This window comes from Saccostrea cucullata, unplaced genomic scaffold (assembly GCF_032062105.1).
Source record: "Saccostrea cucullata isolate Sc308-1 unplaced genomic scaffold, CSIRO_AGI_Scuc_v1 ctg27, whole genome shotgun sequence".
In the NCBI taxonomy this organism is placed as follows: Eukaryota; Metazoa; Mollusca; class Bivalvia; order Ostreida; family Ostreidae; genus Saccostrea; species Saccostrea cuccullata.
Window position 1 is genome coordinate 1,661,548 of NW_026920935.1, and position 15,334 is coordinate 1,676,881.

General features: G+C 33.0%; 1 long non-coding RNA gene across 1 annotated transcript; it reads right to left on the minus strand.

Annotated features, from left to right (window-relative positions):
* Nucleotides 1–308: 308 nt before the first annotated feature.
* LOC134258709 (uncharacterized) lies at nucleotides 309–2,622 on the minus strand. Its single transcript, XR_009990211.1, has 3 exons — nucleotides 2,526–2,622; nucleotides 2,139–2,285; nucleotides 309–427 (listed from the first exon to the last, which is right to left on the minus strand). It is a non-coding gene; the product is annotated as an uncharacterized LOC134258709 (long non-coding RNA).
* Nucleotides 2,623–15,334: the final 12,712 nt, after the last annotated feature.

Consider the following 15,334-nt stretch of genomic DNA (forward strand, 5'->3'; position numbering starts at 1 on the left):
TCTATGATTGACTCTGGACTCGGCACGCCGTCAAATCTAAAGCATTTAACATAACGAGGCAAATGAAATTTCAATTTGCAAACACTATCTTCTTTCAAACGTCATCTCACATCAATTCCAAAATAATCTCTTTGTTCACAAAAAAATTTGTAAAATCCCGTAAAAAGAATATAAAGGAGCTTTAAGTTCACAACACAACTTGGCAATATTTGAATTTCAATTTTAATAAGTCCCTCTTTTCAGTAAAAAAAATTAATTAAGGACACAGATATTATTATCCAGGAACAATAGATACATTATTCTTTGGTCAACTTTGGATTGCATTTGTTTTTCACATATGCATTTGTTTTCCCCCATTTGTCCTCCTCCTTCTTCATTGTCATCAAGGCGGAACCAGTCTTTAACAACTGCTAAATTTCTACATCTGCTGCAATTAATGCACACAGCACATTTTCCCGTCTATGTACAATGTATACCTATCTGGCATACAAGGAAAATGACGCATTTTATGACGTCATAATGCATTGACTAGAGGGGAAATTACGTCATGATTAACAGATACGTAGTCACCAATACCTAAACTGAGCGGTTTTGATTTTTCAGAAATTCTCAGGGCCAAATAAAACCCAAAGTGGCTCTTGCTCTTTGACTAAGGAAAATTCCCCAAGACTTTGTCATTGAAGTAATGCTACCTTTACAAATTTCTTCACAAAAACTAAGGTACCTTACCTTTCATTGGTGGAAGATAATGTTTCAATTTTTTGAGATTTTTTATTATTTTTTTTTTAAATAACATTTTGAAATTATTAATGATGATAATAATAAATGATCACAAGAGAGACACAACTGAGAATAATTTTGATATATTAGGAAGAGATACAAACCAGATATTTGAGGAACGTGTCTTGAGGCTTTCATCATTAATTAAGGAATGACTCTAATTCTTGGCCATATTATCGAGTCCAAAATCAATCTTGTTCACAAAAAAAAATTTAAAATCAGAATTTACGCTTTATAATCCAACGAAGCGGATTATAAAAAAGCGTAAACTGAAAATTGTTTAGGACACAGATATTATTATGGCCAAGAATTAAAGTCATTCCTTATAATTTAATTTTAAAATAATTAAACAACTTTTGATGTAAAATTGTGTTGCTTTTTGCACAAGTTCAAATTTACCGTGCAATAATACAACCGTAGTAACGGAAGTGATTTGAAGCGAGGGGAGGTAATGACTGATACATAGATCTAGCAGCCATGATGTTTGTTTACATGAGGTAAGAACGAGTAATTGATTAAAGTTGAAGGTACATTTATTAAATCTGGAATTTTCCATGGATTCCGAGGACTGGAAATAATATTGCATGGATATGATGATTAAGCTGGTCGTCAAGGGTGTGTGTAATAAATACCAAACCAGATTATACAAAATGTTATGCGTTCCTTTATTGGAAATCAACCAATGAGAGGCGAGAATACAGAATAAAATTAATCATTAATCACCAGTAGCCTCACAGTAGATGGCTACTATTATTTCATCTTAAAAAATGTTACACTACAAAGGACATATTTTATGACGCAAAAAATTATCTCCTGGATCCTGTTCTCTATTTAAAAAAAGTAAAACTAAAAGTATATAGTTTCATCATTACACAGCGGAAGTTCAGACAATCACAGGAAGCAGAACTACTCCAAGCCTGTAAAACCTGTCAAAAATTTCATGAATTAAAGCCTTTCTCCCTTTATGCATAATCCCCGATGACAATCAGCTTTAATTTCTACGACTTGTACTATGTTCTTTTTCGTCATCTTCTGTTTAATTCCACTGTTGCAGTCTTGGACATCCGAGTGTTCTGAGATCACTGAGTGTATACACCAAATTTAGACATTTTTAGATCTGAAAGGGATATTTTACAACAGTTCACCAAAGTCCTAAAGAACAATTCATAAAATTGACTTTTCGATTCAAAATCCGTCAACATTTCCCCTCAGTCATTCAAAAACTTTTCAATATATGTTCAAAGCAGGTTATGTAGGGAGTACTGAGTACATGAATGTAATGAGAAAATTAAGATATTGAACCCAATTTTATTTTCAAAGGAAGGAATACTTCCTTTACAATTTTTTTCAATCCATACCGATGTTTACAAATCCAAAAAGGAATTGCTGGCATTGTAAAAAGAATCAGGCATTGGTTATCCTTTTTTTCGTTTGCTTTTTCTGGCTTCCCCTAAAAAACAATGCTATGTGACTACCTGAGTCGCTGAAACATCTCATATATCTATCTAAAGAAGTAATATATAAAATATTATATTAATTAATAAATTGAACAAAAATATCCAAGAAGCAAGGAAAGAAATTACCCTATTTTGACTTAGCAACTCTCGAGGAATTAATATAATTAAAAACACGGAACATTAAAAAAACTATTGGTACATATCAAACTTAATTGCATTAATTGAGCTAAACATCTGGGACTTATTTGACACAAAACAAACTCAATGTTGACCTAGTAAAGACATCACCATCGTCAAGTACCCCATAGTCTGACTGCTCGTTGAGCCTTTACACTACCGTAGAAGGAACGTGCATTTTCCCCTAAAATCAATTTTAAGTCATCCGATACACATTTCATGAGACGGAAGTTCAATGTATTTGTATAATACATTTTGTTATTTTTTTCTCTTCATTATCCAAACAAATCAGAATTGATTAAAAATCTTCTTCACCATCACGCAAACAAATCCAATCAAATTAATACATAATACTTCTTCGAAAAGATGTTTATTTTAATTATTTGGCCATTTGATGTTGTAATTTGGATTTCAAAAAAGACATATTGATTGTGTAGGAACACAGCAATATTGAATATATATTGATACATTGCCTCGTATTCGAACTTAAGAATGTTTCTTCGCTTTTATCAGACTCAAGACACGAAATAAACTAGAAAATGCAACCAAAACAAGCCGCAGCCGAAAGAAAAAAATGAACAAATTATATTTCTCGAGCATCTGCAGAGGATATACACACTATTTGAAAATTAAGCTTTTCATGAATAAAATGTCAGTCAAATATTTCAAGTACTGAAATACTTGTCCTTAGACTGTTATTCTTTATTGTTACTTTTACTATTAGCAATAAAACTAAAAATATATCGTGTATAGAATTTAATCAAAAAATCTATACTACGCAAAAAATAACTATATTACTGCGTAATGTTTACATCTGATATAAGAACTATTTGTAGGAGCACTAATTTAAAGATGATGTAGATATTAGATAACGACTTAGAGAGAGTGGTGTAAAGACAGCCACGGTTGAGATATTAGGTAAAATTAACCCATCTTTAATTGGACAGGAATTAAAAAAAATCGTCCATAAAAGAGGAACGAAATAGAATCGCTGGTGAGATATCAATTTTGTAAATGTGAATCGAAGGTGCCGGGACATCCATTGGATGTCAATTAACGAAATATAGTGAGAGGTCTGTCCCGCTAAATAAATGGGAGAGGATCCTAATAAGGAAGAAAATAGCAATTAGAAGTCTATTTTGGAGAGTGTTATTGCGCGTAAACCAGTGCCTATGTGCCTGAGTTATTTAGTGCTCTGTCAATTATAGATTATGCTGAATTAAAATATGACCAGATCCAGTAACTATTATTTTGAGTATATATCTATTTGTCCATAATCAAATCAAGGGTAACAATATTGTTTATGATAAAGATTGAGTATTGTCATCTTGATTTATGTACAAACATGACTTTTTTTAAAATTTAAAATCAACATACACTCCTTAATTAATCTCCAAAAAATATTAAATCTTATGTCTTGTAAAGGTAATTTTTATATCTATATAACATCGAAAAGGCAATCTTATGCAGTCGCATACATAACATTCTATTTTAGAAACTGTGTGTAGACCATGTATAGCTAAGTTTGAACTACAGACTACTGAATTATCCTGACAAAGCATAATAGTACTCTTATCCAGACCCCAGGCGTCAATAATTAATGCGGCTAGAAAAACAAAGGATGATAAAATAAAAATACTAAATCGATCCCTTGATGAAATATACATCATTGTTGCTTTTCTCTGTAGGTGTGAGTGATAACAATGAATGCAGGATTCTTGGCCCAGTTGGCTTGTGTGATCGCTCGCTTTGTACGCTCTGGACACGAAATAGTCCAATCACTGATCAAGATTTGATATATATTTGTACCGCACGAGGACTCAATTCAAAGAAACCAACATCCTACTCAAAAAAAAACTATCATCGATTCTTATCGGTACCATGTACTAGGGGGTTAGTTCCGAAAAACCGCAGTTGTGTTGCTTCTCCCCCTTCTCTCAGGACAAGCAGTACTTTAATTTTTGTGTGCAATGAAAGAATCGGTAGCAAATGTCATTTTATTTTCAAAGTTTGAAAAAAGTATGGACATAAATAGATATGGCACATTCTGAAAAGAGCGAAATAAATGTCATACAATTCATACCCCACGTAAATAATTAAAAGAAGACGTAAAATATGTAGCCCGAAACAATATACTAAGACGGAATATATCTGTGGATGCTATTCTGGCAAAACTCATTATGTCAACATTTAAATTTCTAAAAATTGAAGACTGAATTGAAGTTTGAATAACAGCGCATATGATGATGTGTAATTTTTTTAAATATATGATACAGTTTGCAGGAAAAAAGATAAATAAATTAATAAATCGAGGGAGGATGCATGAATAGATGAATATTACTGAATATAATTTAATGATATCTTCGTAGAATCTCCATTACATGCTATCTAGCCATTGTACACCTCCTACTTAGATGTTTTAGGCTTTCCCAAAGCAAAACTTGGACTTTACCATCATACTCGTATCAGAACTGGAGGTGTCATATTCTGTAAACTCATTGCCTACATGTACCTCGAGTTTTCAAATTAAGAATTCTAAAAAAGTCCTTTGTCATCGTATTGATCTTGTTGGAATAATAATACACAAAGAACAATAATGATGAAATGACAATCAGAGAACGGTATCATACAAAGGCAGTAATCATCAAAGACCTCGTGAATCTTCCTGGAAGCCGATCCTCCGAGTCAATGCCACAGTCACATTGTTGATAAATAAGCAGTGCTAAGTCATGTTCAGACGATAAGTTTAACATGTTTATAGTAAAGTTAAGAAGGAATTAAACAATTCCAAGACATGCAAACTCACAGAATTCCCAATGAGGTCACCGAATTTCACGTTTTTTTCCAATTAAAAAAACTATTTGAAATATAAGATTTTTTTTCTTCTGGATTGCAACAAAATAAGGTAGGATTCATGATCTTACTCTGTTTTCTTCCTCACAAATTTAATAAGAACATAGTGGAAATCATATCTTTACATCATTTGTAAATTATTTACAAATATCTCAATATCCTCAGGGTAAACAAATTTTTTTTAATAAGAACATAGAATGGAAATCTAAAAAAGTTCAGCGTAATTGATATCGAAACAACTTTCGGAATATCATTTGTAAATTAGTTCTTCAAAACTAATATATATACATCTTTTAAATATATCTGACATTAGCTGATAAACTACTTTGGACTGTTTTAGAATGTATATATCTTTTAAGGACAGATGATACAAACAAACTTTTGTCCAAGAATTTGAATCCAAGAACAACTTGGGCCATGTTTAAATGAATAAAATGAATAACTTTTACCGCGTAGTTTTTAATCTTTTATTCAAATTTGCACAAAAATGGCATTTAATAGATTAATAAGGATTCAGAAGGGCAGACTTTTGAACATCACAGAAGGTTTACAATTTCTTTATATTCTAGAAATTTATTATTTGCATCATTTGCAATGAAATTAAGCCAAAAGATATATCCAATCCAGGCATCCATTTTTTGTTTGTAACATCTGTCTTTAAGACTTCATTTCTTTTATATTAGACGGCTTTAGCTGATAAACTACTTTGGACTGTTTTAGCCGTATACGAATCACAAAAGAGATGCTTTCTACTTAATTGAGATGTACAACTGAAACACTATCAAACAAAAATCTCAAAATAGGACGGAAATGCAATTTTTCTTCCTTTAATATTACATAATGACATGATTCACGCTTTTAGTTGGCATCATTGTGTGCTATTTATGGAATCATTTGAATATATCTCCAACTGTCACTGTTCAGAAAACAATTAACCCCAATGTCCGACAGTAAAGGGAATTCCCATTAAGATTGTAATTGTAAAATCAATAGGGACCCAAAGCGCTAAGTGTGGAATAGGTAATTTATACATCTTGGCATTAGTGGAATCTCTAAGCTATCCCAACAGAGACCAAGCATTACACGGACGTTTGACAAATCAGTCACGACAGCTTAAGCTCGAAAGCCACGCCGTGTAACTTTGACAGAGAATCTAGATTTTAATTTTTTACTAGCCTAGCAAGAAAAAAAATCGAGTTCACACATGCTCTTCAGAAAATTCATTACATGTACAATGTACTGGTTTTTAAAACCTGGACCTGAAATTTCTAGTGTTGAAGAAAAATCGTTTTTAAAATAAACGTAAAGAATAAACTAGTGCTAATTGTAACGGGGACCGTTACAGATGTTCCCCAAACGCTCCCCAACTCCTTTTGGTGTCATATTCCCTGTAAGCTTTATTAAATAGGACAAAATCTATGCATTTGAGTCTTTAACAACGCCAAGTTCATTCAAATTTTAGCATTGAACGCGTGCGCATCTGAATGCATGTGCGTAATGACCATATAATCTTGTCTACACATTCTATACATAATATCTAATATACTATAAGTATCAAAGTATTTAATCCAAACGTATTAAAAACTACGCTCATTCAAATGTATTTTTGACTTTACTCATTTCACGTGCACGCACGTGCATACATGAGCATGGTGACCATATCTTCATATCTGTAGAAGTCCATTACATCTATCTGTGTTCTAAATCCCACCCCGTTTGGTTGAAAACCAAGGGAGTTGTAGCTGTTTAAAGTTTCAGCCAATCAAAATACAGCGCACGTACACGCACGTGTATGCATGTGCATGGTGACATACCTTGTTGTAGAAGTTCATCATATCTATCTATGTTCTAAATCCCACCCCGTTTGGTTGAAAACCAAGGGAGTTATAGCTGTTTAAAGTTTAAGCCAATCAAATTGCAGCACACGTACACACACGTGTATGCATGTGCATGGTGACCATACCTCCTTGTAGAAGTTCATTTTATCTATCTATGATCCAAATCCCATCCTGTTTGGTTGATAACCAAGGGAGTTATAGCTATTAAAAGTTTTAGCCAATCAGATTGCAGCGCACGTGCATGCACGTGTTTTCATGAAAATTGCTGTATATCGTATTGTAGAATATCCTAATGCATGGCAAAGTTCAAAATTTCAAAGGATTTTGTCAAAAAACAAGAAAGATATTGAGACTTGAGTTTCAGCCAATCAGAGCCAAGCGCACGTGCATGCGCGTGAGATCTTGCTATTTTGACCATGTCATATTTGTCTGTGTTACTTATATATCCTAATAAAATGAGTTTCAAAGCATTTCATCAAAAATGTAAAAAGTTACTCTTATATTCATTATATTGATCATTTCTCGTGTTGCACGTGCGCGCATTTGCAAGCATGTGCGCACAAAATGACCTTCGTTCCGCAAATCTACATAACATGTCTGGTGACCCTAAAAACATTTCACCTTAGTCGGATGTAAAGTTAACGAGATCATTTGCCCAGGAAGAAGAAAAATAATAAAGTCAACTCGTTGCGAGCAACGAGAGGTCTTCCGTCTGATTCTGAAAAAAAAATGCAAAATCGAGCTGAAAAAAGTGATCAAACTTTTTTATGGAAACAATGTGGATTAATCCCGAATCGCCAGCGTGAAAATCCAATGCTCTTACTGTTGTGCTATTTGGACCACAGCTCTGAATTTTTTTGAATATATAATGCAACAGTACATGTCTTAGAATAATGAAAGGCGAATCACTATTCGTAATTTTGCGTCAAATAAATTTTAGAATGTTCCATTAAATAGATGTGATAGCTTCAAATTTTAGCTTAAATATCAAGGTGAAGAAAGTATATTTAACACATTTTACAAATTTCATATTGTATATAAGCAAGTAACACTAAAGCAATGAAACAGTTATTGAATTTAACTTTCTTAAAATTTCCTAATGAATAATTTAATATAGTTAAGCTTTCATGAAAAGGTTGAAATGTTTTGCCGAAAAACATATGTCGACTGAAGACAGTCAAGGAATCGGATACCATTTATGCTCCATAACTTGAATCAGATCTTTGAGACAAGAATGTTAATATAAACTCCATTTAGCGATCCACAAAAAAGCTATCTTATTTTGTCCTTTCTATTATTTTAATGTGATACAAGTGTGCATTGGAAAAACAGTTTGTAATTTCTATATTTACTATATTCATTGATATTGTTTCTAGAAAAACTATTACTTATAACTATGATTTAAGATCTGTTTTCACGTGTTGCAAATCAGAAGGTATTACATTCAGTCTTTTCTTTTCCTACTTTGAGAAACAGCCAAATCCAATTATAGATGACGTTTAAGAAGAACATATAGTTTGACACAGAATTGCAACGTAACTACGACGTGACAATCCAAGTATTCCTTTACATTTTATTTTTCCTTGTGTTACTTTCGTTCAAGCAAACGCTCGGCTGACTCCGTAAACCCCTATTGCGAAATGTCGGAGTTGACAGGGACAGCCGCCATCTTGGATTCGCTTCAGATTTTTAAATGCTAATATCTAGTGCTTCGATTTATCAATATTCAAACAAATTATATAGTGAGCATTATAAGAAAGGTTTCTACTAACATACAAAAAATAAATCAAAAATATTGAAAAACAAAAAAATTAGAAAATATGATTTTTTAAATTTGCTTCTCGTAACGACCGGAAGTATTGACGACGCACGAAAAGGTGATTCTGCAAACCAGAAAGTCACGAACTATCGTCTCCAATAAGTCTCCAGTTCATATCTTTAGTCATTTTCGACAAAAAGGGGCGACAAAATTGCATTTTAAAATCAGGGAATTGTCCATAACTTGGCACCGGACGCAAATTTTTAAAAAATCGGAATTTTATATAAAATTCATATAATGACGCATTATTCCTGAAAATTTCATCGAAAACGGCTGAATAGTTCTCGAGAAATCGCCTGCACAAAATTTTGGTAAAAAAAAAGAATAATAAGAAACAGTAGAATCACTATAAGGTCTTCCGTGAAGACGGAAGACCTTAATAAGAAACAGAGTAAAAACAATATGTTCCCAAACTTCGTTTGGGGAACATAAATATATGCAGACAACGAACAATATTCAAGATCAAAAGTCCAACAAAATAGGAGCAGAGCAAACACGGACCTCCAAAACATTAGAGGTGGGATCAGTTGCCATCGACAAGTGAGCATCCCCTGCCGACCGGTCACACCCGCCGTGTGCTCCGTGTCATGATCGGAAAATAACGGAAAAATCCGTCGTCAATTCAGTGTACGAGGGGTTATCAAAAAGTTCGTGGACTGAGGCTATAAAATTAGAACTACGAAGTCTGTGCTTTCGAAATTTATAAGGAACATAAAACAACAAAAAATAAAGAATTGTTGAAAATTTGAGCTTAATACCTTCATTATTTGCCAATTTTTTTTTTATAAAAATTAAAACGACATTATATGATTACCTGGCGCTGTCGCCGCTCAGTTTCATGACGTCCGACAGCGTCATTGTTTTTCAATGTCCGCTTCTTCTACCTCATACACTTATTTTGTTGAGCTTCCCTGGAGGTCTTGTTTTTACAAATTTACAATGTCCTGAACAGCAGCTTTTTGTGCATATAAAATTTCAAATAGATTTATACACTGGGAGAGATCCTCGCTTGATTGTGCTAGCATATCTTGCCTTTTGGAGTTCAATACCTACAACACATGATCAACGTCATTTTTGACGTGATTGATTTTCACACTTTGACTTCAAATCGACATAAACTGTGCATTCTTTTTCTCTTTGAATTTATTTTGGCATTAAGAACAAGTACTCTGGATGCATATTATTTCTCCGTACCCAGATTAAACAATTCCTAGGTCTATACCAGTTTTTTCAGGGGCAAAACTTTATAGAATTTTGGAAAAGGAAACCCCTCCCCCCTTTCGACGTCATTTTCAAGGCTTTATTTGTTTGGACACTTCATGTAAAATTGAATGGTAACCTAACAATCAAGATCTATCATGATAAATGTGATGACTTGAACTTTTCTATCGTCAACTTCCCTTACTTATGCAGCAATATACCTTCATTACTTGCATACGGGTTTATGTATCTCAGTTGATTCGATACGCAAGAGCATGCTCCACGTACGAACAATTTCTCCAATGAGGTAAAATTTTGACAAACAAGTTGAAAAAACAAGAATATCAGCAGTCACGTTTAAAGTCATCATTTCGTAAGACCTATGGTCGATACAATGACCTTGTCAGCAAATACAATTTATCAATGAGTCAAATGCTGACTGACGTTTTTCATACTAATTGTTAGTCCATTATTTATACGAGGGGTATCAAAAAGTTCGTGGACTAGCGCCATAAAATTATGACTCCTTAAGATTCATTAATGAATTTTAAAATATCTATTAAGCATCATCTTTTCTATTTATGGAAAAAAACACAAGTCAGTAATTTTATTTTTTAATATATAAGTAAGACTTTTGAGAGCAATGGTTTGTCCAGAGGGCGCAACCTCGAACACGACGTTTTTTGACCCAAGCGTAACTGAGAAAACTCATTTGATATGAACATTTGACATCCAAAAATCACGTTAATTCAGGTATGTGCTTGGGCACTATTGTTCAATAGAATATGGAATTTTTACCTCATTCTGGAAGTTCTATAAAATTTTATCTTAACGATTTTTTTAAGTAAAATATCCAAATATGAAACAGATGTGTCAGACTCTGTGGTGTCTTTTTCGTTGATATACTGGGGTATCTAAATGTCGAGTTGAAGGCCACAGCAATTTATTTTTTTATTTTACCAAAATTGAGAGGTGTATCTTGAATAGTTTTAGATTGCTACAAATATATGGAAACGCTGATGGTCAGATATTCAAACACTAGTAAAAATAAATCTTGTTTACCGAAAGAATTTATTTTTGCTTTCTAAATTTTAGGAATGTTTCCTTCTTTGATAATATATTTCAAAAATAAATTCATGAAAGATATCATTTCTAACATAATATTATACTGTGAAATCATTAATTTTCGTGGGGGGGGGTAATTTTCGTGGTTTTCAAGGTATGAAGATACCCACGAATTTAAGTCCACTACAAAATACAATTGTTCACATATATTACTACTGAACATTTCTTCAACCACGAAAACAAATCCCCATGAACCAAAATATGTATATCAAACCATGAAAATTTGACCCCTCGAAAAGATGCGATTCTACAGTAGCCAAATTGCTCAAAAAACAACAAGCGGAATGTGGAGTGATTATTATGAACAAAGAAAGATGTAATCATGATGCAGGATTTTAGCAAAAACAAGATTTTCAACAGGAATAAAAATATCTAGATTTGCTTTTGCAAAGACGTAAATAGAAAGATTAGACATTAACATTGGATGAGATGGAAGAATCCAATGCCAAGAATCAAAGGGAAATATCCAAGGTTCCAAGGTTCAATGTGATAAACTCACGGTTTTACGATCAGGCTCATAAATGCACGAAATGTTAGTTGCATAATAAAAATAAAATTCGTTGATTAGTTTCAGAAACATGTTTTCTCTGCTTCATGAAAAAATCAGTCCACATTTCATCCGTACACCATCTTCTAAAATACATTGTCTTATATAACATTTTCCACGAATCCCATTGTACTTGGAAGAAATTGCAAATTCGATCGCAAGAACCAAAGTGTTTGCATGTTTTGACAGCTGATAGTGCACGGGGTGTAAGATATCATGAAAAAATATATATCTAATGGAACACATTTCGAGGAATGTGCCCATTAGCTTTAGCCAAGTCAAGTTTATGTTTATGAAAAACTGATTTATGAGAATCTTGTATGTATATAGTAAAAATCTTGCACAAAAAGTTTTCTTTTTTTGAACGATATAAAGGACTCTCTATGAAATACCTGATAAAAGATTTAATGAAAGTTATTTTGGCAGCTCGTAGGCTTTGAAAGTCTGGACTCCTGAACATGAATATTGTAATTTCGATATGTAAGTTTTTTGTCACAATGTAAATTGATTGTATTTCAAATGATCAGTAATAATAAAGATTTAAAGGTATATACAAGTACATTATAAAATCAACTTTGCTAATCCTGGTTTCAAAGCCAAAAAAAAAAAAATCAAAATTTAGTTTAAATATCATACAGGTCCGACGTAAACAATTTTCTTCTTAATTAATGTCCAGGAATAGCCGATTTTTTAAGCAAATGCAACAGTGATCGATCTAAAAAAAATCCGTACATAAAACAAATATATGAAAAGGGCAAAAAACACGGATTTCTTGGAATTCCAGATGTGGGATTGGGTGCCTAGGAAGAGTAAACATCCCCTGTTGACCGGCCGCGCCTGCCCTGAGCCCTATGTATTGATCAGATAGACAGAACTTTCCATAGTCAGGTCAGTATAAGAACAAAGGCCTAGTAATTTACATGAAACAAATCAGTCAAAATACAACTTAATTTTAGGTTATTTGTTCTAACAAAGTCATTTTAATGACCATAAAAATTTACAAAATGCAGACTTTAAACTAGCTGGTTATATCCCTGTAACATCAATTTATCTGTCAGTAGAAGTCATCGCTTTGGAAATTGATCGTACCCAGAGCCAATTCTTGAATAGCGTATAAGTTGTAAGACATAAGCACCATAAGCAAGTAATACTGGAATTTTACTTCTTGGTCCTTTTCATGCTGCTCAGCACATACAGCCTTCACCAGAGATTCCGTGGTGGTTAGTCTTGTGTCCATCTCTGAACCTGTCATCGTGATCAGTTGTTCTCTTGTATTTTTTTTTCTCAACCGATCTCCCCTGGGTCTCTTTTTGTCTTTCCCATTTCTCTTACCGGTTCGTGTCCATGACCCTTGGGGTGAAGGTTGGGTTCATTCCTACAAATGTGCACTATCCACAGTCATTTTCTTTTAATCATAACTTGGGATAGCGGAGTGGCTTTAGTCCTTTAATAGAAAAGCTGAAGTCTTCTTGTTTGTCATACAATTTAGTCATTAATTGACCTCCATCGTCTATAGTCAGTATGGCATCCAAATACAAGGCGAACGTGGCAGACTCTGTGGTGTCTTTCATTTCGAGTTCACTGGGATTTATAGAGTCGATATAAGAATGAAAATAACTATTCTAATTGAAAAAACAACGTTGATACTCGTATATCTGAATGTCAAATTGAAGGCCATAGCAGGCGTTTTCCTCCTCATGCAGAAGTTTTTGAATAAATTGATTAAATTCTAGTTCATATGCATATCTAAAAAAATAGGCAAACAAAAGGAGCAGAATTAATACCCATCCGTACTGCAACAGTTTGTTAGTAATCCTAGTCTCTGAAGACTTCATTAATGTTATCAATGAGGAACTTGATCAAGCGTGCATTAAATTAATATCAAGTTCGGAGCACTTGTGTGAAGAAAATCGGAGTGGTTTTAGATGTGAGAATTTCCGAGTTTCGTTTTTTATTCAAGAAGCAGTTGTCTATGATATTAAAGCGTCTAGGTTATAATTTATCGTGAGGAATTGTGGTATAAAGTATATTTTTTTTACTATTAGAGTTTTGATCTTATAGTTTTTTGAAAAAAAAATTGTAATTTCAAAGTTTCTAAATTTGTTTTTGAGGATCCACATCTTATTTACACTACTTCTAGAATAAGCTGTAGCACAGTACGCCAAAGGTTTCCCCTTTATACTTTTGCAATAACTATAAAAATTGAGATTAGCTAGCTGGTATAAGCCTCCCTGATTTTGCTTAACTTACAAGTATTTGTTCACTATAATCAAGTCAAACTATTCTAAGGTAAAATCGACGGTTAAGCGAACATCTATTGTATAAATTATAATCAAGATAACTTTCAAAGAAAAAAATGATTTATTTAGGTAAATTCAAGGAATCAAATCTATAACTTGAATTTCCTAGACCCCAAATCAATGTCGCCATCCCTTACATCATAAAATTTACCCTGATTTAATTTGTGTTTGTAAATAGTTTTGATTTTTTTACGTTATAGAATCACTGGCAATCTGCATTCATTGTGAAATACTAAAACCAAGATCCATAATATGGCTATGCCTTTAAAAGTAGATTATGTTCTTTCAATGATGGAAGAGATCTGGCGTTCTGTAGTAACAGGTGCGTCAAATGAAGAACTAGCACGCATAATCCGATCATTCTTGATAAACAGCAGTGCTATATCATACGACCCATCAGGAGAAATTGTGACTTAGACTTTTACTTACGGATGCTATTAAAATCGATTACTTAGCGAGTGAACAATGATTAACATTCATGTCTATAAATAGCTGCAATGTATTGATCCGCATAAGATTCCTTAAATTACATGTAGGTTAATGAAACCATCAAAGTCGTTCATATTCTTTATTTTAAATATTTTGCGCGTGATACCATAGGCGATAAAACGGTTTTCAGCATCTTTCGTGCGCTTTATTATCTGTGTTAAAGTCATTGTTCCCCCAAAGCCTTACATTGCTGAGAAACATAATTCGCTCTTCATTGTCATTTATCATATAACATCTCTTGCATGACAACATTTAGATTATTTCAACATTTATTTGTGATGGTATGTGATTTATTTTTTAGCCACTGTGTTTGGAAAAAAGAAAAGAAGAGCAAGTTTTGTATCGATTTATTTTTTCTTTCTCGTCAAATGTTTCAAATTGGATACAACAAATGATACCCAGTATCAACAACAAATGTATGACAACTTTAGTATCAGACAATCCACAAGATTATTTCATACAGTAACTCCAAAATTCTTCACTTTTTGGTAAATAACATCTCAATTGCTTTGGAATATTCAACTGAAATACCTCGTAAAAATGTCGAGTTTTGTTCTTTTTTTCTCTGTTTAAAAATGCCTTGTGTGTTAAGAATTTCTTCATTTTATATGCAGATATTTACATTTCGAAAGGAAAGTGCTACAATTTCCAATTGTCTACATTGGATCAATTTCGTGGCGTGTAATTTTAATTTGAATCCTCAATTCAACCTTATATCCTTAATATACCAAATTTCCAAGATCCTAAAT